The 27,796-nt window shown below is 39.9% G+C and overlaps 1 protein-coding gene across 1 annotated transcript in view; it reads left to right on the forward strand.

The window, feature by feature from the left end:
- Positions 1-27,796, forward strand: part of LOC114547098 (leucine-rich repeat and fibronectin type-III domain-containing protein 2) — a 145,788-nt gene that overhangs the window by 45,212 nt on the left and 72,780 nt on the right. The window contains exon 2 of the mRNA XM_028566328.1: positions 7,502-7,614. The gene's annotated coding sequence lies outside the window, so the exon portion shown is untranslated. The remainder of the gene's footprint in view (positions 1-7,501; positions 7,615-27,796) is intronic.

A 27,796-nucleotide genomic window follows, 5' to 3' on the forward strand; every position in this document is an offset into this window, starting at 1 on the left:
CATGGCATGAGTTGAGTGGCATTCCAATCATTACATAAGAGAAGAAAAACAAGCTGATTGGATTGTGTTCAGCAATCACAAGATGTTCATGCTTTATATTGAGTTACAGAGTGAGAGATAGATGAGCGGCAGCGTGGTCCTTGACTGTGAGAAGAGTTTCAGCCATGACCCAAGAGGGCGTCTGTGGAGTTAGTAAATGTAGTAGTTCTCAAGTACACAACTTGCTTGACAGTAGCTCCATGAGCAAAGACTTGGCTACTGGCTCCTAAATCATGGGTTGGAAATCAAGTTCACTATGGCCTTTAGCTTTGCACTTGATCTGCCAAAATCTCAGTGTAGACTTACTCATCAGTAAACGCTTGCAGCCCTTTTATGTTATGTCTGTACACTCACACACACTTTCCACAGATCTGTGGTGTGCATGATCTAAATGAGTCCACAGGTTTTTTTCTCGGGAAACGCTGACAAGCAGAACATGGAAATCACATTAACCTTGGCAAGAATCATTATCAATGTGCATAGCTGGCTGTGTAGACAAGTATTAAAGCCTCTGTAGCAGCAGTTTGGGAAACATACCTTTAATCATGAATTGTCCAGGAACACTGCTAAATCCATAAGTAGGTGTATTTATTTCAGCCAAAAACCCAGAAAATAAAAGGAGCTTGTTTGGATTGTCATGGACTCAGATATAATTCTTTCAGATGGAGGATATGTACATATGATTCATGTTGAATAGTCTGAAATGCCAGAAAACCTACAGTGCCTACAAAGTGTAATTTTTTTCACTCTTTTTACTTTGTAAAAAAATTAGATTTCCATGTCTTTTTTTTATTATTATTATAAAGCAGGTTGAGGTACTATATAAATACTGTTGCAGTATCAAAATGCTCAATCCTTGGACAAATGCACCCAGCCTTGATCCATAAACAGTGCTTTTAAACAGAACTTCTGTATGGTTGTGATGTCACAGCCATAATATACAGTATAGGTAGAAAGTGCCGCTACTCTGCTGTCATTCCCCGGCTGCAATGACGGTGCAGGTAAAATCAGACAGACAGTATGAGAGAAATAATGTGTTTTGTGTATGTGCATGTAAACATGTTCTTGTAGAAACCCAAAATATGTATGTAAGTATGAACCTGAAAATCAGCATAATATGGGACGTTTAGTTTCAAGTTATGTATTGTCATATCCACAACAGTTACAGAAAAGGCTGTCATTTGCAATGGAAATCTAAGGTAAGTAGTAACCACCATCCAGCAAAGTAACCACCAAGTTTTTGAGAGTGACTCATTCACAAATTGTTGTATCCAGTCATGTGGTTGTCATGTCTATGCCAATGTTCTCTGTAGCTGAGGCTCACTGTAACAGCCTAGTTGGCTTCAGTCCATTCACAGATGAATTTTGACATCAGTGGATGGTGGGGGAACGCAGAGTGTGGTTGGGAAGTTTCTTTACACTCGAGGGCTTCATGAGACGTGTGTGTGTGTAAAAATGTCTTTAAAGACCCTATTATCACAAGGAACGAGTGTTTATTTCACCTAATAACTTGTTTCTATATTACCATCAGTGTAATATGTCATTTAGTGGAGTATCATTTCTAAAAGTGGATAGCTGCTATGGCCCCTAAGCCCACACGGAAATGTTCCCATGTGCCTCCCAGCTGCTCAAAATAAGCCATTGCCACATTATTGTAACCATGCATACAATTCCTATTTTGCAATATTGTCAGGAAAGAAAATGTGCAGGCAGATGTGAGAAGGAGCTTAATGGCCAGTGTTCACTGGCAAAGCCTGACAGGGCTGAGGGTTTGCTGTTGAGGACTTTGTGCACAATGCATATTGGTATATATAGACACTGTTGGACAGGATCTCTCAGCGGAATATCAAAATCACTGTCGAAATGGGTGCTTCAGTTGGCTATATATGGACTAACAGGACAGACGGGATATATTATTATTACATTCATTCATTAGCAAAGAAAACACCAAGTTATCCATTTGTCCATGAAAAGACACGAACCATGCTAATATTTAAAGTAGTTAAAGAATAAAGCTGCCAGTATACTCACGAGTATAGGGTATACGTCAGAACTGCTTGTCAGCGGGCGCCCAGATAGATCAGTTGGTAGAGCGGGCGCCCATATATAGGGGTTTGCTCCTCGATGCAGCGGGCCCGGGTTCGAATCCGACCTGCAGCACTTTTCTGCATGTCGTTCCCCCTTCTCTCCCCTTTCATGTCTTCAGCTGTCCTGTCAAATAAAGGCATAAAAATGCCACAAAAAAAAAATTATAATCTAGAACTGCTTGTCAGATGGATAAATAAGTTTTAATTTCCGAATCCGATTGGCCAGCTGAGCAGAGCTCTTTTTTTCATTATTTACACAACTATTTCTGTCACTTTCTACACGAACATCAAACTGTGACACTATGAATGTCTTCCAGGGGAGACTGTCTGAAAGGGTGCGCCATTATTGCCATATTTAATTGATACTGCATCTTCTCTCTCTCAGCGACGTCTGGCTTTTTACCAGGCTTTCCAGTGTAGCTGTTTGAAACCGCTATGCACCCTTTTGCCTTTCAGTGAGGTTAGACAACACATGTACAAACTAGTGACGATGTACAAATGAAGCTTCGTGAAGCATTTCCTTTATTTTCTGAGCCCAATAGATTGGCTCTTTCTTTTCAAGAAAGGGTTTAAAGCACACTGAATTCCCATTCCTTGAACCTTGTTCATTAAACCAAGAGTTAGGTCAACAACTACAACTAATGGTTCATGAAGCTTCCTTTGAACATCACAAACTAGCCATTTTCAAACTTAACCCGACCCTAAAGTTCCTTGACCGTGAGTGACAATGCTATTAACTTGCTGAACACTTTGAAAATGAAAACGAAGGCCAACAGTACATTTTTCCCCACATCGTTTGTTCAAGATATCCATCACAGTTTCAGGACTGATTACCTCGTTGGACTTCAACCTACCACATTTGCTGTAGTGGTGCAACTCGTAGTATTTCTTATAAAATGAGGGATTATTAGCGACAAGACAGGTAAAACAAATGTTAGCTAATCTGGTTTAACTGTTTACAACATCTCTCAGCAAATCAAATTATCTGTCGATATGGAGGGAGCTGAAGTGGACTACATATACTTCCAGCACAGGCTAGATGTTCATAGCAAAGATAAGACTTACCTATTTTAACGTATCTATTTGTCTGATGCAAACTGCTAACATTTAGCACTGGGTAATTATGCCAGTATACATCAAATGATTGTCTTAACAGCAACATGTTGTACGACCTGGTTTGTTTCAAGCGTACTGAACCTGATATTACCAGCATTATCTCAGAAGTGAGGTCTAAGGCTTAATGATGAGTTATTGTAAATAATATTCAATGCAGATTTTGTTATCTGTGTTCTCCAACGGATAAGTCTTCCAAACAGACTAACTTCCTGAGTTGTTCTGAAGTGAAAGTGACCAAGTTTGACAAGTTAATTTGACAGCATCTGACCGCAAAAACATTTTTTAACTAAAAGTTAACTAGTATCTCACAGGGTAGGGGAGGAAGGAATTATAGCATCACCTTGAGAGTAAGTGGCAAGTCCCTGAGAGTTGGTGCAATCCTGCAGATTTGTCAGCCTGCTTTTTTGCTAATGGAGTTGCAGAACTGTCTCACGCAAAGAGGTGAGAGAGGCGTAAATGAGGCAGTGGAATGACAGGCAATAGACTGGAAAATATGAGACAGGGAGAGGGGGATGGACTCAAGCTGATGTGTTTATTCGCCACTGCGGGTTCCCAGCAGACATCTTTGGGGGCGAATTCATTTTAAGTCCCCAATAAATAAAAAAATAAAAGAAGACAGCCTGTGTCCTACCATAAAACTCTTGAGAAATCAAAACCGCTTCAGATGAATTTTTTTCTTGCTTGGTTTCAGAAGTTCATACAAGGATTCAGAGGAAGGTTTAGAGTCGAAATCATGTTCAGTCACCATGCGGTTTACTGTTTTTTTTCCAACCTTTGAGGCTATCAAGTAGCGAGTCAAAGTAGTAAAAAAAATGTAAAACGAATTCCGTCTACAATTGAAGTAGTACTGTGAAGTTAATGGACTGGGTTTGACAAGTGAGTTGACTGTGAAAGTGAAGTACAATTGGCCGAGGTAATAACTAAAGGCAGGTGCAGAGAAAAGCACAAGTTAAGTTCTCAACACACAAGCTTAGGATTGTCAGTTTGATTTCTCAGGTGCTTGTGCTACAAACCAAATTGCAGCCACCTGGCTTTTTTGCTACCCCACCAATGCTAACCCTAACCCAAGTGTACAAAACTAACCAGCCATTCATCACAGCTTGACATCCTAGTCGTGTGTGTGACACAACACAATCAAAAGTCTTAGATTAATTTGGTGAATTAAACACTTACACAAGGTCATCTGATAGCAAAATGCAACGTTATTATCTTTCAGTCACAATGCAGGCTGCACGGAAAGCAGCTCATGTGTAAAAAAGTGTGTCCCTCCGGTAGTCTTTTAGCTTTGGGATCCAAGTGTACAAAGGTGTAAGGACACTGAGGCACTCAGGAGGGTAAAGTTTCAAAAGCCTTTGTTAAATTGCTTGGCTAAATCATTAAAACAATGCAACACGTTTCAGCCATTGAGGCCTTCATCAGGGCAAGTATAAGATGTTTGCATTTTAACTATATCTTATAGCCTATTGGCCAGTACTCACATGGTGAGCAGGCACAGAGTCACATGGCTGTTCTGAACAGATACAAACCATGTTCAGCTGTAAATCAATCCGCAATAATCAAACACAATATCAACAAAAATAGCAATAAACAAGGAAAGAAAAAAAGAGAGCAACCAATTCATACCAAACATTTAAACCTCTTAGGTAGAGCAGCCTCTCTTCCTTTATCTAGAAACATATATAAACAAAACTTCTCTATGTCTCTCAGCATTAGGGACACTAGGGTTATTATCTTTCCGCTGCACTATTCAAAGATAGGATGCGTAATGACGTTCTTTGCTGACACCACTCAAACTGTTATTCGGTCTGAGAAGGGACATAAAAGCTACCACTGAGGAAGCTCCATAAAAAAAGCTACAAGACAGAGTCACTGAATGGCATATTTGAGTGCTTGCCAATATGATTCATTCCATTCTCACTAATTGCTGACTCACAAGTTAATCAATGATGAATTGAATCATGTAATGTTCCTTGTTAACGTTTCAGACTGTGGTAGCTGACAAAGCTGGAAAGGCAAAATGACACATACGGTATTTTTTTAATTAGCATTATCTAGATGAAGTTAAGCACACCCAGTTTGAAAGAGAAGAGGCTAACATCAAGTCATCGTAACAGTCAAAGCTAATAATAAAAGTATGAGGTTAAACAATGTGGCTTATGATAAGTTATAGGTTGAAAAGTCAAGCTAATAAATGTTTTAGGTTGAAAAAGTTAAGCTTATATTCGAGATTTTAGGAAGAAGCTAAGGTTAAGTTTGAGGTTGAAGGTTGAAAATTCAAGCTATTAATGAAAGTTTTTTTGAGGAATAATCAAGCTAAAGTTAAGACGTTTACTGTTAAAAAATGGTTAATGGCCTGTATGACTTCTTAATGTCTTTTTAATGTCATTGCCATTTCTCCCCATTGAATGATACGGCATTCATCAAATACATGTTAAATGTATACACCCCACTTTCATAGATTGTGTATATTTAGACTGAGCTCAAAGCATGGAGGCAGCTTATGTTTCTACCCTATTTTGGGGCATATTCTGTACAACATGGAATAAAAAATAGAGAGAATGATGGAGGGGGGAGGGGGATAATAACTTTCAGTCCACAAACACATATGGTGTCAAATATCTCAGTGCTAACGCTAACACTCTAAAGCAGTTATTCTCAGCCAAAGCTCTACAGTTGCCAGTTTGAGAGAAGGATAGCGGCTGTTGATCTGGCTACATTATAGTGACTATAGAGGGGCACTTGGAAGAAATTACTTCAAAGAAGCAAGTGAGATAGCAGCTGCCCAATCAGATCTCACTTCAGCACGATAATAGCATTCAGGTCCCCGGAGGCAGAAACGAGGATGTGTCATAAATTATGAAGTTCCCTGAGAACAGATATGCATGGCGGTGTCATGCAATAATTGGCACAGCACTTAGCTCCAAGTGAAGCTGGCTGGTGGCTGAGTGATGTACGCTGCAGGCACCTTCCCCAAAAAACACGTTGAAGTGATTTGCCAAGTCAGCGTGACACAAAGAGGCGCCCCCAATTATCATGTTGACCCAAGGCTCTATGATGTCGCAACCTCATATCATGAACTGCAGGGCAGCATGCTGGGGAGCAACAGCGGGTCCAAGGTTAGAGGAGCCTCCTTACATGATTGGAGGTGCACTTGAAAATACACCTGTTATATTAAACTAACAAACTGGTGGTGCAACACTAGAAAATTGGCTCATCCCAATGTACATATTATAGATTTAACCTGTTTCAGATGTTGGTTTGGTCATTGGCACACAAGATAAATTAAAATGAGAGAAGAAAATGCCACTGCCAGCCAATAAGATTCCGGCACAAGCACCATGCTTGTCACTGATCGCAGAATCAAATTCTGTTTTCATTATTTCTTTTTCAAATGCACTTTTTATAAATGGCTGTTGTCCCAGTCATAAAAGTTCCAGATCAAAACTGTTACCCGAGCTCTCACAGACAACCTATACTACTGTATACTAGATACTGATTGGCGAGTTTTGTCAAACCATCCACTGTAAATGTCTATCATTTCAACAGAAAACCTAAAAAAAAAATAAGGATGTTGCCAAATTGACCACAGAATAGAGGAATAGTGTTGGGAAATATGCATTCTGCTTTATCGTTCCCGAGTTGGAGCTGGACAGCATTTAGCCAAGCTTAGCATAAAGACTGGAAACAGTTAGCCTTCAGTTCAAAATACACTTACCAGAACCTCTAAAGCTTGATAATTAATCTTTATAAAATTTGTACACTTTTGAAATAGTTACAGCATGTGAAACCCATTAAAACCACAGCTTGCCATTTTACATTTCTGTGTGTTCAACAAACTATTGCATTATATGCTAGAGCTTGCACCCTCTCTGATTTAGTAACCCAATTTATAAAAGTTTTTCTGAGCCCCAGTGAATTAAAATCCCTCCTGCATGGCATTATGGCTTCAGGATTTTCCTTTTTCAGAAAAAGCCACAGCAAATGCAGAAATTCGTAGTCCCAATAATCACAACAAAATGGGTAGAAACCTCTTATGTTATGTTATGTCGATTTTCTTATGCATCTAAACAATTCTTTCAAAATACTGCTATCCTCAGAGACCCCAGTCAGGGGTTGGGCAGACCCTGTGTTCTGTCTTCTCTAAAATAAAAAGGATTAGATTCCACACACACACACACACACACACACACACACACGTCTGAGATCGGTGCCATTTCTCATATCCCTGCTCTCTGCCTCTCCTCACTGTTTTCCTGCAGGTGAAAGAGTGAACGGATGAGTTGGAGAACTTCTTCCTCAGCTCACACCGAGACGTCACTGTGGGAGGAAGGGAAAGACTTGGGATTGTTTTTGCCCGCAGTAGGCATTCAAGGTCAGTACACAGTACACTCGTGCACACACGCGCACACACACACACACACACACAGAGAGAGTCAGTTTTGGATACAAATAAATAGATGGAGGCTCTTCCTATCTATTGGCTGAGTTTTTATTAGGAGGAGTGAAGGGAGTTGATGAGATTGTATGCATGAGCTGCCTCCACTCCTATAACAAATAATTGGAGAATAAATTAAGAATCTGTTCAATATTTAACAGAGAATAGATCTTTTAACAAAATCATGATGAAACTTATCAGATCGGGGGGGGAAAAGAGTCAATTGACAATGTCCTTTTGCTCTTTCTTATCTTTCTTCCGTCTCTCTAATTTAGTTTATTCCACTGTTCCCTCCCTCGTATTTTGTTTTCTTTATCGCATTGTTTCCATCGTCCTTTATCCCTTTTTTATTTATTTTTTTTATTTCAGATGTCTAAAGAAAATCTCTAATCAACTCATCCAAACAAATGTTGGACTGTCCAAGGTTGTATTTTTTCCTCTGTGAAGTCCACACACTGGGAAGAATTTTGATTTTAATTGCTTCCCCATAGATGTGCTGCTTCACTGAGAAACTGGGTTAATTGCATAAGAGAAGAGAGCCACTTGTGACCTTCTTTGCATGCTGCCAACTACTGTACAGTCACTGCAGCATGCTTTAATGCAGTGTTGCATTTACAGGTTATTTAGCAACCGCCTTGAAGAAAAAAAAAAAAAAAAGAGCTGATAGCCTGGATGTCTGACTGTTTTTATATGAATGTTGACATCCGTTTCAAAAAAGCTTTTAAAGTGTCAGTCCTGGAAAAGTTGTCCAGGCAGGATCATGTTCCCTGTGTAATTCCTCAGCCAACATGTGTCTGCGTCAGGGCATCAGGCATATGGAGTTGTCAAGAATTGTGATCGCACAGGTTGATTTGACTTTTCAAAGTTGCTTTAAGGTGAAGAGTAAATTGAAAGTCAATGTAAAATTTCCAAGAGGATAAGTCTGTCAGTGTTTCTTTGCTTACTTCAGTCTTTACCGTTATTCCTTACTTCCTTCCTTTAATATTTATTTTCACGGAGAGGTTGCGAGCTGTCCTCTTTCATATATATTCAGGCAGTGAGGAAGGAGGGATTTAGCACAGACAGCTCTGGCAGGAATCAATCAGTTCTACATTCACTGAGCCCCTCAACTCTCTCCAGCCTGCCTTCCTTCCTTCCTTCTTAATGTATTTTTCTCCTTTCTTCCTTTTGTTCCTAGTTTTCTCCCTCCTGTCTTTTTTTCCCTCCCTACCACCTGTCTTTGGTTCCTACCTTCCTTCCTCTTCTCCCTCTTCATTACATCTTTCCTTCCTCCCTGCCTCCCAACCTTCCTTTCTTCCTTCTGTCTTTTGTTCCTTCCCTCCTTCCTCCTCTCCCATCCCTCCTCAATCCGTTTTACCTTCCTGTCTTCTGTCTTTTGTTCCTTCCCTCCTTCCTCCTCTCCCATCCCTCCTCATTCCATTTTACCTTCCTCTCTTCTGTCTTTTGTCCCTTCCTTCTTTCCCTCATTGCTCTGCGTGTCTGCTTTCCCATCATTTTCCTCATTTCTGCTGGTGAATGTGAACAGCTCACAGCGATAGCAGGAGATGAGGTTAGGGCCGTGACATTCCCCTTAGGACTGATGCCTGGCACACAGTGCTTGTAGAATATTCCGCCAAATTACGTCACTAGCTGAGGATAATAATACCTGTTTTATAGGTTGACAATCCCAGGGCAATGTGAAGGACAAGCAGGGTCAGGTGAAAACACAGACAGACTGTAAATTGGGATTCATTGGCAGGGAGGTATTCATTCATATGTACTATATGATTTGGTCACATCATGCTTGCTGATCTTACCGAATAATCCAGATCATTTTTTCATTCACTGATTCTTGCTTATGGACTGAAGTCCATCAGAATATGTGTTAATCTGGATGGACAATGTGAACCATCAACAAATACCATAAGTTATATCAAGTATTAAGCCTTTTACCTGGAAAGCATTTGGGATTTGTGGACTTAAGCAAGTCACATGAGCTGTCAGGTAATTGGTTTTCACTTCATAAATGAATTCAGTGTGGCCTCTAGTTTGACGACAGTAGTGTTAAACGTTATTGGCAGCGTTGACACAGAGCAGCAGTATTTGTAAAGCTTGTGCTAATGAACTAAATAATAAAAGTAATGAGCTGTGTGGTGTGAGATCTATCAGCCTCTACATTCACCTACTAATACATACAGAGGGGTTCAAATAAGGAAACATCTCTGCACACTCATTTTGCCGCAATAACAGTATTTTTATCTATGTATTTTAAGTTGCTTATTTAGCCAATCCAATTAAATCCTGCATTAGAAATATGAATATATGTGCATATGTTTGTATCATTATGGGGAAGCATGTTCCATAATACAGTAGGGCTGCTGGAAAACCGTTTGTTTAATGACCTTCAGTAACATTAATAGTTGACAACCCATTATATGGATAGTATCAATCCAAGATGTAAATAAGATGTTTGCACAGGAACACAAATAGAGGCTCTATAAATACGCTTAAGTGCCTCCTGTATGTGTATTCGATGCATGCAATACCCTAGTGGGAAACATTAAAAACCGTTATAACATTTATAAGTGTTCATTTAGCTTATTATTACAGATTTGAGAGCAATTTCATGTGCATACAGGGGATAACTCTTAAAGGTCCCATGGCATGAAAATTTCACTTTATGAGGTTTTTAACATTAATATGAGTTCCCCGAGCCTGCCTATGGTCGATAGGTGTAAATCGAGCCCTGGGTATCCTGCTCTGCCTTTGAGAAAATGAAAGCTCAGATGGGCCGATCTGAGCTTTTAGGTTAAGGTTATGTTAAAGGTTATCTCCCCTTTCTCTGCTTTGCCCGCCCAGAGAATTTGGCCAACCCATGAGAGAGAGAGACAAACATGGCTTTCAAACGAGCAAAGTGGCAGTTGGTCAAGGCCACCACCCTCCACCTTGCCCCCCCCTCCTCCTCAATAGCTACATACACAGAAATGGCACATACTAAGGAAAGCTCATTGTGGGACTGGCTCTAGTGGCTGTAATTCTGCACCAAGGCTGAATTTCGGGAAAGATTCTTCAGATACAGTATTAAGGGACCACTAAGGTCTATATAAAAGCATCCAAAGAGCACCATGTCATGGGACGTTTAATGAATATTTAACTACAATCTATATAAAGACAAAAACATAATCACTAAATTGTGTGTGAATAATCAATGAATCTCAAAAACCTAAAATCAATACTGTAGTCCCCAAGGAAATGTCTGCTTTTCCTGCTGCTTTCTGTCTATCCAGGAACAGAGTCCTTGCCTGTAGGAGGACAATAATAGGTCTATTACATAAACACAGACTAATTGATTTGCCAAATAAAGATCTTCCTCCCCCCCCCACACACACACACACACACACACACACACACACACACACACACACACACACACACACACACACACACTTTGTCCTCCATAATATGAATTTTAATAATAGGCAATGGAATATTGATGTGATCTCAATATGTCAGTCCTCAACATGTTGAATAAGTGAAGTCTAACTCTCTGTGGACTGATTGTGAACTGATTGTATTACATTGTAATGAGGCTGGGGCTATTTGACTAAAGGGTTGTATGGACGTTTTTTTTTACATTCAATTTTCAATTTAAGTTTCCACTTTTGAAGTCATGACTGTGTCAAACACACACAGATTGGCAAATAATGCATTTTGACATCTTTTAATTTAGAATGACAGGCCATCATTTAACAAGTTTTTTGTCATTCCAAGTAAATAAAAGAGACAAAAATATTCATCTAATTTGTGGAGCATGAAATATTTGATTGTTATTGAGAGGCTGAAATGATGTGTGATGATTGAATTGGTTTTGGTGGGTTTTAGGGTGAGTTTGAATAGTCAGATGCTGAATGATGGGTGTCTGTTTGATGGTGAGTTCTCACATAGCACAGCCTGACATTCGTTTTGGTATGTGCATTATTTGCATAGTGGCAAATCATTTAGTTTAACTTTTCCTCTATACAAGTACTCCTTGAACTATATCACAGAGGTTTGTAACAACATATGAGGCGTACTGGCAATCCAATTGCAAGACAAAATGTTGACATGGGTCAATTTAGCAAAACCATAAAATAATTTCTCTTGATGATATCAGTGCATGGCAGATAGATAGATAGATGGATAGATGGATGGATGGATAGATATTTATTGTACAATGAGGGAGATTTGTTTTCAGTCTGTTTCATGCACATGGCAACATAAAGATAGGTATATAGACACATAGTAACAAGCACATTTACAACAACGACAACGGATCTATACAAGGTCAGCGAGATGGTTTGTTCAGCAGTGCAATGGCAGAAGGGACAAAAAAAGTCCTTCTACACCTCAGAGTCCTTTATCTGCGGCAACTAGAGTATTGTTAAGGTTAGGGAAGGGTCAATGAAGCAAAGCCCATAAGCTAGTTTAGACAGTTATCTGGAGTTTGCTGCTACTTATACATTGAATACCTCTTTCACGGCAACATACATATAATATTTTGATTATGGTGCCATACGTAAGCCATCAGTACTTCTCATTCAATTCAATTCAAATTTATTTCAAGTGCAATATCACCATAAGACATGGTCTCAAAACACTGTACAACAGGGAATTCAGTAAAAAGTTAGAATTAAAATACAAAATGCATCCAAAATCATTGCGGGTATATACACACACATAAAAACAAATTAAAAAGTGGTACAAGGGTAAAAACAGAAGATAGAGGAAGTCATTGTCATGGTCCAGTGTTTTGAAAAAAGAAATGTTTTGAGTTTTGATTTAAAAGTGGTGATAGAGCTGGCTTCTCTGACATATAACGGAAGGTTATTCCAGAGGTGTGGTGCTCGATAAGAAAAGGCACGGTGGCCTGCCGATATCTTTTTGACCCTAGGAATTTCTAAAAGATTGGTACCCAGGGAGCGGAGTGGTTGTGCGGGGGTATGGGATTTAATTAGTTTGGCTAGGTACAAGGGTGCAAGGCCATTCAACGATTTCTAGTTTCTAGTTTAAAAGAAGGATTTTAAAATCTGCTCTTGCCTGTGTGGGTAGCCAGTGGAGTGAAGTTAAGACAGAGGTTACGTGGTCATATCTCCTGGTCCTCGTCAATACCCTGGCTGCTGCATTTTGGACGAGCTGCAGGCTTCTAAGTGAACATGCAGGGAGGCCGGAAAACAGGGTATTGCAGTAGTCTAGCCTAGAAGACACAAAGGCATGAATCAGAGTTTCTGCATCACGCTTTGTTAAAATCGTTCTAATCTTTGCAATATTGCTCAGATGGTAGAAAGCAGTTTTTGTAACCTACTTAGTGTGATCTCAGAAGTTTAGCTGAGAGTCGAAAATAAAACCAAGGTTTTTAACAGTTTTGCTCTCAGTGATGTCGCAACCATCTATGCACACTATAAGTTCTTGTGAGTTTTTGCACTTGGAAGGCCTTACTACCAGGAGCTCTGTTTTATCAGCATTCAACAGTAAAAAGTTTCTGCACATCCATCTCTTAATTTCAGATTAATCCTCTAGTTTGTTCAGTTGGTTCAATTGCATGAATAGGGACATAGAGTTGAGTATCGTCCACATAGCAGTGAAACTTTATGTTGAATGCATTCATAATATTGCCAAGGGGAAGTAGATATATACAGAATAAAATAGGGCCAGGTACTGACCCCCTGTGGCACACCAAAACTTACATTGGCAGGCTTAGAGGTATTATTGTTGTAATCCACATATTGGGATATATTTGACAGGTAGGAATAAAACCATGATAAAGCTGGCCCCTGTATCCCGGTGTGCCTCTCTAAGCGAGTCAGCAGTATTGTGTGGTCTATTGTGTCAAATGCGGCGCTTAGATCAAGGAGCAGAAACAGAGAAATTTGTCCAGCGTCTACTGTTAACAGTAAGTCGTTTGTCATTCTGGTCAGAGCTGTTTCAGTGGAATGACAGGAACGGAAACCGGACTGAAATTTCTCAAATAGACTATTCTGGGATAGATGGACTGTGAGTTGGTCAGCGACAGCTCTTTCGAGTATTTTTGACATGAATGGTAGATTTGATATTGGTCTGTAGTTCTGCAAGATTTGTGAATCCATGTTTGGCTTTTTTAGTAGTGATTTAATAATTGCTTTTTTAAAGGCAGATGGAACTAAACCTGCTGATAATGACCTATTTACAATGAGAAGACAGGAACTGAGAAAAATAAACCTTAAATAAACTGGGTGGAATTGGGTCTAATGAACGTGGTGGATTTAGAAGCGGTAACTATGCTCATGAATGATTCTGGGGAGATAATGGTAAATTGGGAAAGAATGTCAGTGAGTTGAGTTATTGGGTCGTCGTCAGCCTCGCTGATTGAGGCATTGATCATATCTGTTATCGTATTTCTAATTAGATCAATTTTGGTCATGAAAAAATTAAGTTTTCAGCAGTAAAAGTTGACTTTGTTACAGTACTCACTTTTTTGCTGCCATTTCTGCCACTTAAAAGCTATGTTGTTCACTTACTGATACGTCTACATCATTTACATCTACTGCTGCTGCGACAACCATCCCATGCTGTTCATACTGTATTTACTTCATATGCCGCACCTCTGCCCTAGCATCAACCGTATTATTGTCACTCACCACTGCGAAGCTCGTGGGGAGACAATTACATTTACATAATAAAACATTCCATGTGAGTTGACATATTGAACTATGGTAGGATATATCATTTAATTTAATAATAAAAATAGTAATACTTTGGCCCATAAAGCAGGGGCCATTGTTTCATTTTCTATACTGACACTTGGCTGGCCCAATTACATGGTTACTGGCTCCAGCCCTCCCCATCTGTCCTCTCGGTTTCTCATGTCAGATGCAGTGGCTCAGAGCCAAAAATCTGTGGATGGATGAGGGCGTCAAAATGGATTTACCAAAGAAGTTGCAGAGAAGTTGCGGCCCAAATATGCAAAAATAACATCTGCAGTACAGCACACTGTGCAGCAACAGGTGGAACTTGAAGTCGGAGAGGTGGCTGGCCATGGCCACTGCCAGGCAGAGATGCAGGCGTGTGACAGGGAAGCCAAGGAGGGACAGAGTGAGCAGGAGGAGAGGGTAGTTGAAGCGGTAAGCATGGAAAAGCTTCATGATTAACAAGGACTTACAGAGAGGGAGGATTAGCTGTGTGCCATGATATGCCATGATGATGATTAATTCAATTAATGTAGATGACAATAAGATAACATAATTGTAACGCTTTCATAAAGTGAGACTGTTACATACTGCTGGTGGTCACTCAGTCAGTCAATGTCTAGTCTTGCATTGCCAGACCTACCTCCACAGCGCCGCGAAGAAGGTCTAGCTAGTCCACACAGCATTCTGGAAAATGTGCTTTTCTTTAAACCAATTACAATCGTCATGGGCAACGCTAAGTACCGCACGGAGCCACCGAGCAGCTGCAAAATAGCCTCGTGAAGAAACTTGTTTTGGTGGAACGTGTCATTAAAAAGTTGTTTTAGTCGTGCAAGAGAAAACTCAGATTGGACAGATAGTCTAGCTAGCTGTCTGGATTTACCCTGTAGAGATCTGAGGAGCAGTTAACCGTAGTCCTCATAAATTCACCGGAGTTTAAAATTCCAACACAAAGAAAGCGTTAGGTTACGGACTTCCGGCCGAAAAGAAGGACACGCGGCACCGGATCAATCCCAGAAGTGGAAAGTCGTGGATACAGACTAGTCAATGTCAAATAGTGCAGCATAAGCTATTTGGCATTGTTTTTTGCAGCTAGCGTAGCAAACTGTACTAGTGGGTGGTTTCTGATCGATTTTGGTGGGCCGATCTGGGCCAAAAATTATGTTGATAATGTTTTTGTCCCAGTCCAACCTTGGCTGGTGGAACCAATATATAGTGTGGAATATTGCGTAGATGCACTGTTTAACACAGACTATATATGTATATTGTCAAGAGCCAAAAATGCAGGGATACAATGTTTCCTCTGCAGATAGCTTTGAGAGTGGGTGTGTTTGAAAGCCTTTCCTAGGAGATCTGTGAAAAGAATAAGGGGAGATATGTGATGTGCTTTAAATATTACCCAAACAAATTGAGTTCAAAGATCTTAAGCAAACTTGACAGTTAAACAAAATCTGCTACATCCCACAGCCATGCAGATTATATAAAAACTGGCTGAAAACTGTAGCAGAGAATCTTCTGTGCTGCAAAATGGGGTTTTTTCTGCCTTTTCTGACTGGACTTTGATGAGAAAAAGTCTTGATGGTAAGATCCCTAAATAGCTCAGCCTCCAACAGCAGCTGTTTATGAACTTGTCCCAAAAGTGTCACCCAGGTTGATGAACAGTAGCACAAGCCCCATGGACGAAGAGTGCAGGATCACATCAGCCACTTCCTCAACAATCCTTCAATGGCTTAAGTACTGCTGTATATTAGCTGTGCACCCCCCTGAAGCAGCACAATTTGTGAATCTTGTTCACCTGCCTCCCATGTGTGGATTAAACCGTAAGTCAGCCATGTAATCAGGCGTGTTGTTTCCCATGCTTGCATCATTATGGTTCAGACAGTGAAGTGCCGGTCGGTTAGACAGTGCCCGGGGTTTCACAATGTGCTGCTACCCAGAAATACTTTTATTTGTGTTACGGTAGGCTGTGCTTTAATGAAGTGCTACATGTTTTTTCTTTTCTTTGATAGATACAGATACAGAGGAGGGATTGGGGTAGAAAGAATGAAACGCAGATATCTCAGGTGAAACAAAGCCCATGGTGTCACTCACTGTGTATGAGCTAGCTAACCAACTGGATACCTGGGACAAGAACGCATAATGAATAAACCAGTTTCAAATGCTTACAATCTCATTGTTGTGGCTGGATTATGACGTTATAATATGGTAATGTGCAGGCCAAAAAGTGTTGCCAGCATTTACACATATGTAATCAAGATGAGTAGCACAAATTAATAAGGTTGTATTTTTTTCAGATTTAAAATGGACATATCCAATCATGCTGGACCTTACTTTTATGGTCAGATGACATATTCTCTTCATTATCTTCATAATATACCCATAACAAGTAACACAGGATTGCCTAGTGTACTGTATGATTACACCAGAACGTTGCACAGTGTTAATCTGTCCTTTCCAAATAGGCAATGCTAAAGGCTTGTGGACATATGGACTATTCAAGGCTAGTGAACTACCGTAGCTGGTGAGTTAACCGGAACATGCTAACGGTTGTTAGTCACAGTCATAATAGCTAACTTAGCTAGCTAGCAGCTTGGTCGCTAAAGTAATATTTTAATATTGTAATATTTTTCCCATTGACTCTCATAGCTGCGTCAAAGCCATGCCTTGTTTGTGGAGCAGATACAATTCTGACATAAATGGGGGTAAATAAATGGGAGACAGCATGCAGACAGCTTTAAGCCTATGGGGTAAAAAATTGTATTACTAGTTTTCTGAACTTGTATGTTAAAATATTCAAATGAGGCATTATCTAATGCTACATTTTGGTGAATTTAGGAGAGGAGTGTTGTAGAACAAACACCTATATGTATATTTTGGATGTTTTCTTTCCACTAGTTAAGAAGACATGGTATATAAGCAAAATGGCTCAAAGTTGACCAGTGCTGCCTCAAATAAAAGTCAATGGTGCAACACAGCTAATTAGCAATGAATGCTTCATACATTTTGGACACTCCGGCTCTCCATTCCCTCAGCTTTATCAAGACAGCTTGCTATTAGTCAACAGCTGGAATTTCCATGTCACCAACATTGCACTAGACAGGAAGGATTCACAGATTTTACTTGCATAAATCCGCTGATTCGTGAGATTTCATTAAAATGAGCTGATTTCACCAAGTGAAATGCTGTTGTGAAAGGGCTGTTATGTTGCATTCACACCGTGGCAGCAGAATTAAAAGGGAAATCACATTCTATCCTGATTTGGGAGCACTCAAGAGGGTTAGCCTGTCACACCAGGAATGGAAATGGAGCCTTAATTAGCCATTTGTGTATTGGTTTGTTAAAAAGTGAAACCAGATACAATGTAAAAGATTTCTTTTAATTAGCTGAATCAATTGCATTAGTATTCATTTTATTTAGATGTCACTGCCAGAAATTGAGTGTTTGCAACCATTTTGCCACTCGGACACTGCTGTCATTCTTTTCACCAAATTAGAGATATTGTATATGTAAAAACAATCCTGATATATCCAGCTGCACATTAGAATTTGGAGCCTGACCTACTTGTTTTTCCCCCTCAGCTTATTGTAATTACAGTCTACAAATATGACAAGAACACAGTATTTGCCCTAAGTCAATATGTCAGTCAGACTACTTCTTAAAGAGCACTTGGAACCTAAAATTGATCCCCATGGGGGATCATGGGGTTACTGAATCCTCTAATAACATTGATGCAAAGAAAATGTATATAGTAGTCCAGGTTTACCAGGTTGTCAATAAAGTAGCAATCTTGATCATATTGGAATTCCATACGTGCTAATATGCAAGATTTCCTACAGTCATGCTATCAATCCACAATATCAGCACATTAAGTATATTAATATTGATTCCCATGCATCCAAAAACAATGTCAGAGGAGAAGAGCAGCAAAGTGATCAAATGAACAAGAGGAACTCAAACAATTACGCAGGCATAGTTACACACCCAGTTTATGAACAATTACCATCAAACATTCATTTTGTCAGACAAGGATGCAGGCTGCCAACATGTTTAGTGCTGACGCATTTCACATTTCAGAGAGCAGCCAAATCATTTCACAGAGATGTACTGAAAAGGTCCTGGTGGCTCCATAATTACGCTCAGTGTTGTGATTAATGTTCTCATGAAAAAACTTTGTTTTGTCATGAAGAAGGGGTATATTGCGAGTTCATTTCAATAGAGTGATGGTCTTTGCAGACCCACTTTCTTGCTCTAAAGAAATAAAGGTAGCCACAAGGGAAGGGCATGTATAATGGTATGAAATTGAACCAGTCAGTTATTAGTTATCGTTAACTGGAAGTGCAGAAAGGCAAACGGTATCTCTGACAAAGCAAGATGAATATCAGCAACTCATTCATGCATTTCATCCCACAGCTCATGATCACTCCTGAGCCATCATCCTATCAAAGACTCTTAACAGAATGTGAAATTAGATCTTGAAAATCTCGATTGTCAGACATTGAAAGCAATAGGTTTTCTCAGCATACAGTCACCATAAAAAAGACGGCCTTGATTAAAAAGTATTGATTGAGAAAAGAAGGGCAGCCGGGCTATTTTTTTTTTATATAAGTCATGATGAAAAACAACCCAGCTGTGTTCCACAAACTTATAGCTTTCTATGGTTCTGTGACCTTTAGATTTTTGTCTCATCCTCTATTTAGTCTGTTGAAAGCCAAAGGCCTCCTTGTGTGGTAGGCTTGTTTGCGGAAAGTTGTTTTAATAGAGTCCTCTATGGTTTTTACTGTGAAGGCGCTTAAGTTGGTTTACCACTAGCACTTTGCTAAATGAACATGGACATTTTTTGGTCTTTTTTTTTCATTGGCACAAGTAAAAACACAATAACAGTTTCTGTTTTCTGATGGAGTTAATCATGTCAGTGTGATGACCTAGCACTATGGATCTATCTAATGTGTTGAATATGATATGTGCTATCATCTACCACCAGTTGTACTGAGAGGTCTAATGTGACTCATGGATTACATATTAAAAAATTAGGCATTAACATGTGCAATGTTGTAGTCCTATGAATGCAGTTCAGATGTTAGCCGTGTTTCCATGCACAAAAATACTTGTGCACATTTTGAATATTGCATCAGGAAAGCTGGATGGGAACTGCAAAATTTGATAAAACTCTCAATTGCTCTAAAAAGTCTTTGCGCTCGCTTGTGGCGTTTTTTTTTGTCTTTGCCAAAAGAGTTTGAAGTGCTAAATGGGATATGGAATTGGCTTTGCTGAATAAGCGCTAGTTGTAGCAAACATTTAACTCACATGGGTCTTCTCGGATATGAATAATGTGTCTTTGTCTCCGGACAGCAGACATGGCCAATACTAGCTAACATGAAAGAACAATTAAAACTTGCCCAATTGAACCAAATTCCTGAAGAACTCTTTCCAATTTTCTCTCGTAGATGGGTTGGATGGCCAAGGAGACTTGTTGGGTTTTCTGTTGTTATTTCCTCTACTTATTCTACTGTTTACCAGCGGATTACAGCCATGCGTAGCCGAGAGTGTCAACTTCTGACGAAACTACGCTGTAGCCTATTTATTTGCTTAAAACCAGTTGATTGGATGGATGGAAACGTGCCTAACTCGCCTTTCTTTTTTGCGACTTTTCAAAAGAATGCTTAGAACTTGCTTGACAATTGAATGGAAACACGGCTATTGAGACTATCTATGTTCAGCCAGTGGTGGGGCATGAAGGAAGAAAATAGTTGTGTTCCATCAACCGTTCCATCATTCACTCTCTCACTATTCCCTATATTGTGTTTATTAAATAGTGGACTATGTAGGGAACGATCAAAGGAGATTTCAGACTGTAGGATTCTCGTAGGGTACAGATTTGATCATTGGCAAATTATCAAAGATGTTTTATCAATATTAATAAAGTTATGAATATGGTTATTAATAACCTTATCAAATCGACAAACAATCAAAACGGGGCACCACCCTGCAAGTCAGGGACCAATAATCAAACCGTGGAACAGTCTCATTTCTGTGGTAATCCTTTAAAAAGGAAACAAAGGAAGGGGTGAATCCAAGCACAGACCTGATCGACCAGCAATTATTACTTGTTATTAACAAGTACACAAATAATCACAAGCAACTGATAATTAAGTATAATAAGATTTATTAACGTCACAATTATCAGTAGCTAATCAATAATCCTTCAATAATAAACTTATATATCTTTTACAATATCACAACCAAAACAAAGCAAAAACAAAGCAGCGTGTGTCATGGACGTGTGTGTGTGTGTGTGTGTGTGTGTGTGTGTGTGTGTGTGTGTGTGTGTGTGTGTGTGTGTGTGTGTGTGTGTGTGTGTGTGTGTGTGTGTGTGTGTGTGTGAAAGAGGAGGGGCGGTGTCAAAATGTAGTCCTAACACAAAAACCAAAATGGCTAGTCCTGTGAGCTGCACAAAACTATTTAGCCTCAAGAGGGTGGTAGTGGTGCTGCGTGCATGGGGAGGGGCTGAAGAAGCCGAGGGGGTTGCTAGGCAACGCGCATGCTTAGCCTAGTATGCTAGGTCATGTGTTAGCTCTGTACAAGGTGATGCTGACTCCACGTGTGAAGCTAGCACCGTTAGCTCGGGAGCTACAAGCTAGCTTGTGTCCGTGTAGGTGTATGTGTGTGTGTGTATAATTAGTAAAAGGAGACAGGGTAAAGAAGGGAAAACACTCTGATCTTAGTTATCAATAATGACCCAGCCCCCCTCAGCCACTCAGGTCTGGGCTAACGTGTAGCTAGGACAGACTCTGAGACTTTTGTTTTGCTGAGGAAAACGTCACTATAACCACTCCAGTGGCTAACAGCTGATTTTCGCGATTTTCTCGCTGACAGTAATTAAAACTCCGTGAAAGGAGTGATTAAGCAGGTACCGATTGCAGTTATACCCAACTACTTAACACAACATAATCAACGGTATCGTGATCTATTGATACATTCACAGAAAACAGATTACTTATCATATATGGACCATTACATGATTACAATCAGATCACATTAATGGCACAAGCGGTAGCGAACCCTTTGCTCATTAATAAACAAACCAAAACGCACTAGTTCTAACGTCTGCCCAGAACTGTGTACAGCCTTACTGTGCGTTGTTTGTCAGTTAATATCCTGCCAGAGGTTAACGATCCGTTTCGTCCAGAGCAGGGGACGATACGTGATCCAGGTCGACAAGCAAGAAACAGAACGCCGTCCTTTTCTTGAATCCAGGCTGATTAAACCCACTGCAGATGAGGGAATACTCGGCCAGTATTTCCTCGGATCCCCTTTGTATATCGGACCGATATAAAGTTGTCCCAGCTCCAAACTCGACCAGCGACATGATGCTGGCTAGCTAGCCCGGACTAGTGTGCCTCCTGTAGTGACCTGAGTCACCGTGAAACACAAAAGCCGACAGCTTTTATCCTTCCTCCACCTTCTAGTGGCGGGGTGGTGCATTCAAAGGCCCGACGGCCAATGGGAAAACTGCAACTTTGTCACAGGTGTGAAGCAGTTCTTTGTCTCACCACCAGACTGCCTTGCCTAGCATGTGGTGAAGGTAGAACCTCCATCTTGGCAACTCTGCCTGTAGGAGTTTGGTGAAACTGGCTTTGGGATTCACATGTAGGCCAAGATCCTTTGTTTCTGCAGTCAGCTCAGTCTGAGCCATTTTTGGTTAAGATCAATGTTTAACCAGCTTCTTGGTCCCCAACAAGACACTCATTAAAAACACATCATTGCGTGACTTGCGTCAGGAGATGCGGCGGTTATTTGTGTGACAGAGGCCGGCGTGCCCAGCATCATGTAAACAAACCGAAACAAAAATACTTCTAATACGTCCCTGAAACGAACCGAGCACTCAGGAGGAGAGTAAAAGATTGTATGTATGTTGCATGTGACATTTCCACTGTTTAGAAACAAAAGCCCGCTCCATTTTTCCTTTCAGTTTTCGCGGTTTCTTCTGCTTTTTCTTCTCCCCCGGGAAAAACACACTGTGGGATACAGGAGTAAAATCGTACGTATTCGTACGTACACTCAAATTAGCTGTTTATTGTGGATATTTCATAGTGGACTATATAGTGAATGAAATTTACTGCGGAGAATTCGAACACCACTACAAAATGGCGAAAACACTATATAGTGCACCATTTCCATGATAGGGAACAGTTGCTAACACAGCTTATATCAATTGTTTGGTTTAGTCTGTTCATTAATTTGTCTGTTTGTATAAAACTTTGGTCCAAAGCAAGATATCTCCAAAATAGAGTTCCATAGAAGTCGGTTTGCATAGCCCCAGCATTGTGGCAGAACGTACTATTAATCAAGTCGTTGGGTCATGCATCATGACTGAGGAGTTTCTGAGCTATAGTAGAGCTATGGAGCAGTTTGTTATGTGTTGGTGCCTATTTTGTTTGTATCATGCGCGCACACAAGGAAGCGCATGCCATCCTTAATCCTGCCAATGGTTTCACACTGATCTACAGTTTGAGGTAATTTGCAAAGAAAGGCAGCATTGTGCAGGATTCAGAATGTCCATTAAATTGGCTTTGCAAATATTTATTCAGGAAGGTTGCATTCAACACGTTTGTTAGACTTCAAGGATACACAGAATACATTTTAGTGTCATATTTAATGTAAACATAACTTTTGTATACAGTAAAACTCCACAGGGCATATTTAAATGCATATCTAAATAATAAAATGTAAAGATATTGAACATCTGTATTTAAAAAAAAAAAAAAAGGTTTTCAGCTGTTGTGCTTTATTAAAATCTGGATACTGTTAGCATGCAAAAACCCATATTGGTTAAACCCCTTTGTGCAGTTACACAGTTGCATTTATCTGCTTTTTATATCTAACTCTGTATCCCTGCAAGGGATCTTGAACACAGTATCTGAATAGTTAAAATGCATCTTTACCTAAATTAAGCTCTTAATAGATGCAGCAAGTAGAAGCAAGCTATAGTGGGGGCGTACACTGACATGTCATGCTGTCTCGGGAACATTTTCATCTTCATGGGAGTTTTTTATTATGCTAACTACTGTAGAATAACACATATTTTGTTTTCCCTTAATTTCCCTCTCACACTCCCACTTGGGTTAATTGCACTGTATGTAAGGATTATGTTAACATCAAATGAATTACAGACTGATATAGAATTATCTGAAATCACTGCCTGAGTTTAATGATGCAGAATAATTCTCAACAGCTAAAGATTATTGTATAAGTGCTGCTCAACCCAACAGGTGACCATTTGGAAGACAAGCTCTTAATTGCATCACTGCCGGAGAGATCTCAGGAGGATTGAGACACAGTGAAACAATGTGTGAGACATAAAGACTAAACACTGACATTTTACAATATATAACCACCTACTCAGGGAAGATTTGCATGAAAGGTCAATATTATATACACAGCTGTGAAATATTAATTCAGTATAACATTCATAGTAAATAGAGAAAACACAAAACAAATGTCTACAATACATACAGTACTGCACACATCTTTCAGAGGCCACAGAGTTAGAAAAATATGATTAATAACGACATAAACAACAAGGCACAAAGCCATTTTTAAAACTTAATTAAAAATAATAGTGATCTGCAGAGAACTACTCATAAATGTTGAGAAAATCATCTGGAAATATAGTTCCCCCCTGTTCGAGTAATCAAACACAAAAGAAAAAAACAACAACCCACTGGTCTTTTTTTAGAATGTGACTGAGCGACTGCTGACAAAGCTTTTCATGTTTTATTGATCAAAAGGAGCTATTGATAGACGGATGCGCTTTTCTCCATCTAATTAACGTATGACATATATTGTACTGCCAGACAACTCCGGTCCCACATCATGCAAATGTGGAGCAACTTCTCATTTGCCTCATCAGAGCATCATACCCTACTCTATATTCATATCTCTCTAGGGCTCTTTCTGCTATTATTGTGCTTCAGCATCTTGTTATTGCCATCAGCAGCTGGTTTGCAGCAGAATGTTATCAACAAACATCAGTGTTTCATCAAAGAGAATGAAAGCTATTCGTTCAGTCATATTTCCCTGACTGAAAGCATTGTGAATATGTAATTGAATATTTGATGTGTGTTTTCAAGACAGATGTGACACGGACAGAGCAGCAACTCGGCATGTCATTTGACACTGATCAGGAACATAGTAGTTCAGCCTACTGATACTGATTTGACCAACTGCTAAATTACTAGTCTGAATCTGAACATCCGTTGGCGCAGGATCTTCCACCTTTCAAAACTCTGTTGTTTTCAGGGAACATCAAGGAACTTCGAGCTAACAAGTTAGTTGCTGAAAATGGCAAGTTTTGAAGAACATTTGAAAGGCAGGCCTGCCTGGTTCTTTCGGGGAATGATTGTTCGGTCAGGAACGCTCTTGTCATGGATTTAACCATTTATTGCAAAAAAAGGAAATGCAGTTATACGTGGTGCTGAAGGTTCTGCGTTAATAATGCTCTCTGGATCAGCAAAGCAGCATGCTAAGCTGAAACAGGGAGCACAATGCTGAAACCCCCCTGTATACAAGAGTCGGCCCAAATCAAGACATTAAAAACCCTTTTAAACTTGTAAGTCATGTTAACACTCTAAACTAGGAAGGTGGAGGCTTGGGTGGTGGAGGCAGCATTGGTGTAGCAGTGATCAGTGAGGAGTAGGGAGACATTTAGTCTTTATCCACAAAGTTCCACTTCGGGGATTGCTCCTGTGCATGTCTTTTCGCCGATGTCTGATGTCTACTTTTAGACAGTATTGTGGGTGTATTGTGAGCTTTGTGATGTACTGAAATATGTCCATGACAGTATAGGTTGGCAGGAAGGAATACTGTCTGGTGTTTGTTGGCAAAAAAAATCTTTTGTGTTTCACACACAGAGCTCAGCAATGACAACATAATTACCAGGTACTACAATCAGGGGTAGAGCCTTTATAGCTAACAGCATGAAACTTTTCATTGTTTCTCTTGAATCATGTACCTGCTGTACAGTACTGCATGCAGTCTGATAGGCTCAGGAGTCTGCAAATGTGTTTGAGTGCAGAGTTCCATGATAGAAAGAACAAAGGATTCTTTGATCTTATGTCCATTTTCTGTTATAAGACTAGTCCACAATCTACATCTTGTTGTTAGACATTAGAAAATAAAGTGTGCACCACTTAAGGGCTTTAAGCATTGACATATACTGTATGTAATACCTAGACTACTGTAGTGCAAGGTTATGACATGCAAAGGTTGTTCATTTACATAAAGCGGTCACACTGACCCGCTCCATTCACCCCGTGTGGTTACAAATCACTTGTATTGGGTTATGAGTATTGTTATTTTTAGATCATAATTTGAGATAGAAAATTCAGAAAAAAAAAAATGAACGGCCATTAAATTCAAGCCATTGTCAAATGAGTTGATACAAAGCTAATTAAGACTATCAGTATCTGTATTTCTCATCATGGCTGTGTTTAGAAATTGGTGTCGTCCGGCGACTTCGCGCGCAGAAACTCGAGTAAAGATAATTACCTCCTCTGAAGAGTCCATAATGTTTTTGTAATGGTGTCCTCATTGGCTATGTAGCAACTGTGTGGAGGAGGGGTGGGGGGTGAAGCGCGGTCACGGAAGGCTTGTGTCATGTGGATGCACCGACAAAATTGTTGTCATTGCTTAGGATTCCTCATGGGGGCGACATAAACTCACGCACTATAGCTTTAAGGTATGAGTCTGATGTGGAATGGATCAGACCTCTGTTCTATCAGGTTACATTATGTCATACTGTATGATCCAAGCAATAGACAAATCATGTAATCTCACGTGAACCTCTATCTGAATTTGTAAACCTGAAAGAAAATATATCTAAATTGCACAACTTGAAAGTGAAGTGCTAAACATTTTAACGAGGAGAATTCGAACGACATACATTTGGGTGGATGCTTTTCAAAGTAAAGTATTCCGATGCCATATATTCAGTGGTATTTCATTTCAACATTAGGAATTTAATAGTGCTTTCATTTTCCAAATACATATAATTAAATTGAATACATCAAAATAAACTCCAAATTCAACCTCTTTTGCTTCCATAAGGATGACCTTTTTGGTTGAGAGTTTGAGGTTTTAATCACTGTTGGGTATGGTTACCAGTTCAACAAACCACACCCAACAGTAATGTCAAGGTGCACTGAACACACCCTGAGGACACTTACATCACTTCAGAGAGTTGAAAACTTCAATCCCTGGAAGTCAGTAAAAACAGGATTTCCACTTGATATTAAGGTGCTCTTTAAACATTTTCAGCCGCCGGTAAGACACCGGCATGTGGGATAGCCAGGGGAATACTTTTAACCTGTGTCAAACTGTGTTGAATGAGGCATTTTCCGTGTTTTCCATATGTCAGCGTCACAATGTGTCAACTTCCCTCATCAGCTGTGATTAACCCTGACAGAAAGCAGAGTCTGGTGGCTGGCTGTCACACTGAAGCACTTAGCAACTGAGATCAGGCCACAGGCATTGGAACCTTTACTTACAAGTTAGCACCATTACTACAACTAAACTTACAGTGAATCATCTCTCATGCCAGGATCAGACTACACAAATTCAGCTTGATTTTTAACCTGACAGACACGTCGCAGACAAGCGTTCAAAGTTTGCCCGATAATGAGGATTGGGACCGTCAAACGTGTGCCTTTACCTCTTGTAGTGTGACATAATCAAAGATCAGCAATCAACGTCTGGGACGCTTCACGACCACAACGCAGAAAGTCTAGTATGTAACAATTGTCTTTTTCCCCCTAGTGCGACCAAGGGGGTAAGCTTCGCTTCAGAACTCAAACCTCCTATGGCGCCATTTTGATGCTACAAAACAATCACCTCCCGTTAGCATTCCATTGACTGCCACTGACGTCACTTTGACAGCGAATAACTTTACATCTGAAGCGTCTAAAGACTCTATTTGTCCATTGTTTATTTCTAAAGAAACACGACAATGTGTAAAAGGCTCCATTACCTTGTACCTCACGTTATGGCTCCGTAGCAGACGTTTTTGTAAAAATAGGCTACCAATTGTGTCACATAGTAGAGGAATTACCGTATAGTACAGGTTGTCTGTTGTATTGTATTGTTTGTTTGCTGTATATTGTTTGTTGAGCCTTTTGTATGAAGACAATTTTCTACCCCCTGTGGGGATAGACAATAAAGCTTTTGAATTGAATTGAAGCTCGCAGGAAGTTTCGACTTACATGAGCTGTTTAGGTTTAATTACTAATGTTAACTAGCATTTTAATTAGCAATAATTAGCCTGTGCCCATGTTATCTCCTTAGATATACCTACGCTCTCCGTCTCTGCAAGATTGGGAATGATTGAGATTTCTCTTGGCACAGCTACCAGAAGACTTCCAACTTTCAGACAGGTTGCTCACGTC

The sequence above is a fragment of the Perca flavescens genome, chromosome 20 (assembly GCF_004354835.1).
Source record: "Perca flavescens isolate YP-PL-M2 chromosome 20, PFLA_1.0, whole genome shotgun sequence".
Lineage (NCBI taxonomy): Eukaryota > Metazoa > Chordata > Actinopteri > Perciformes > Percidae > Perca > Perca flavescens.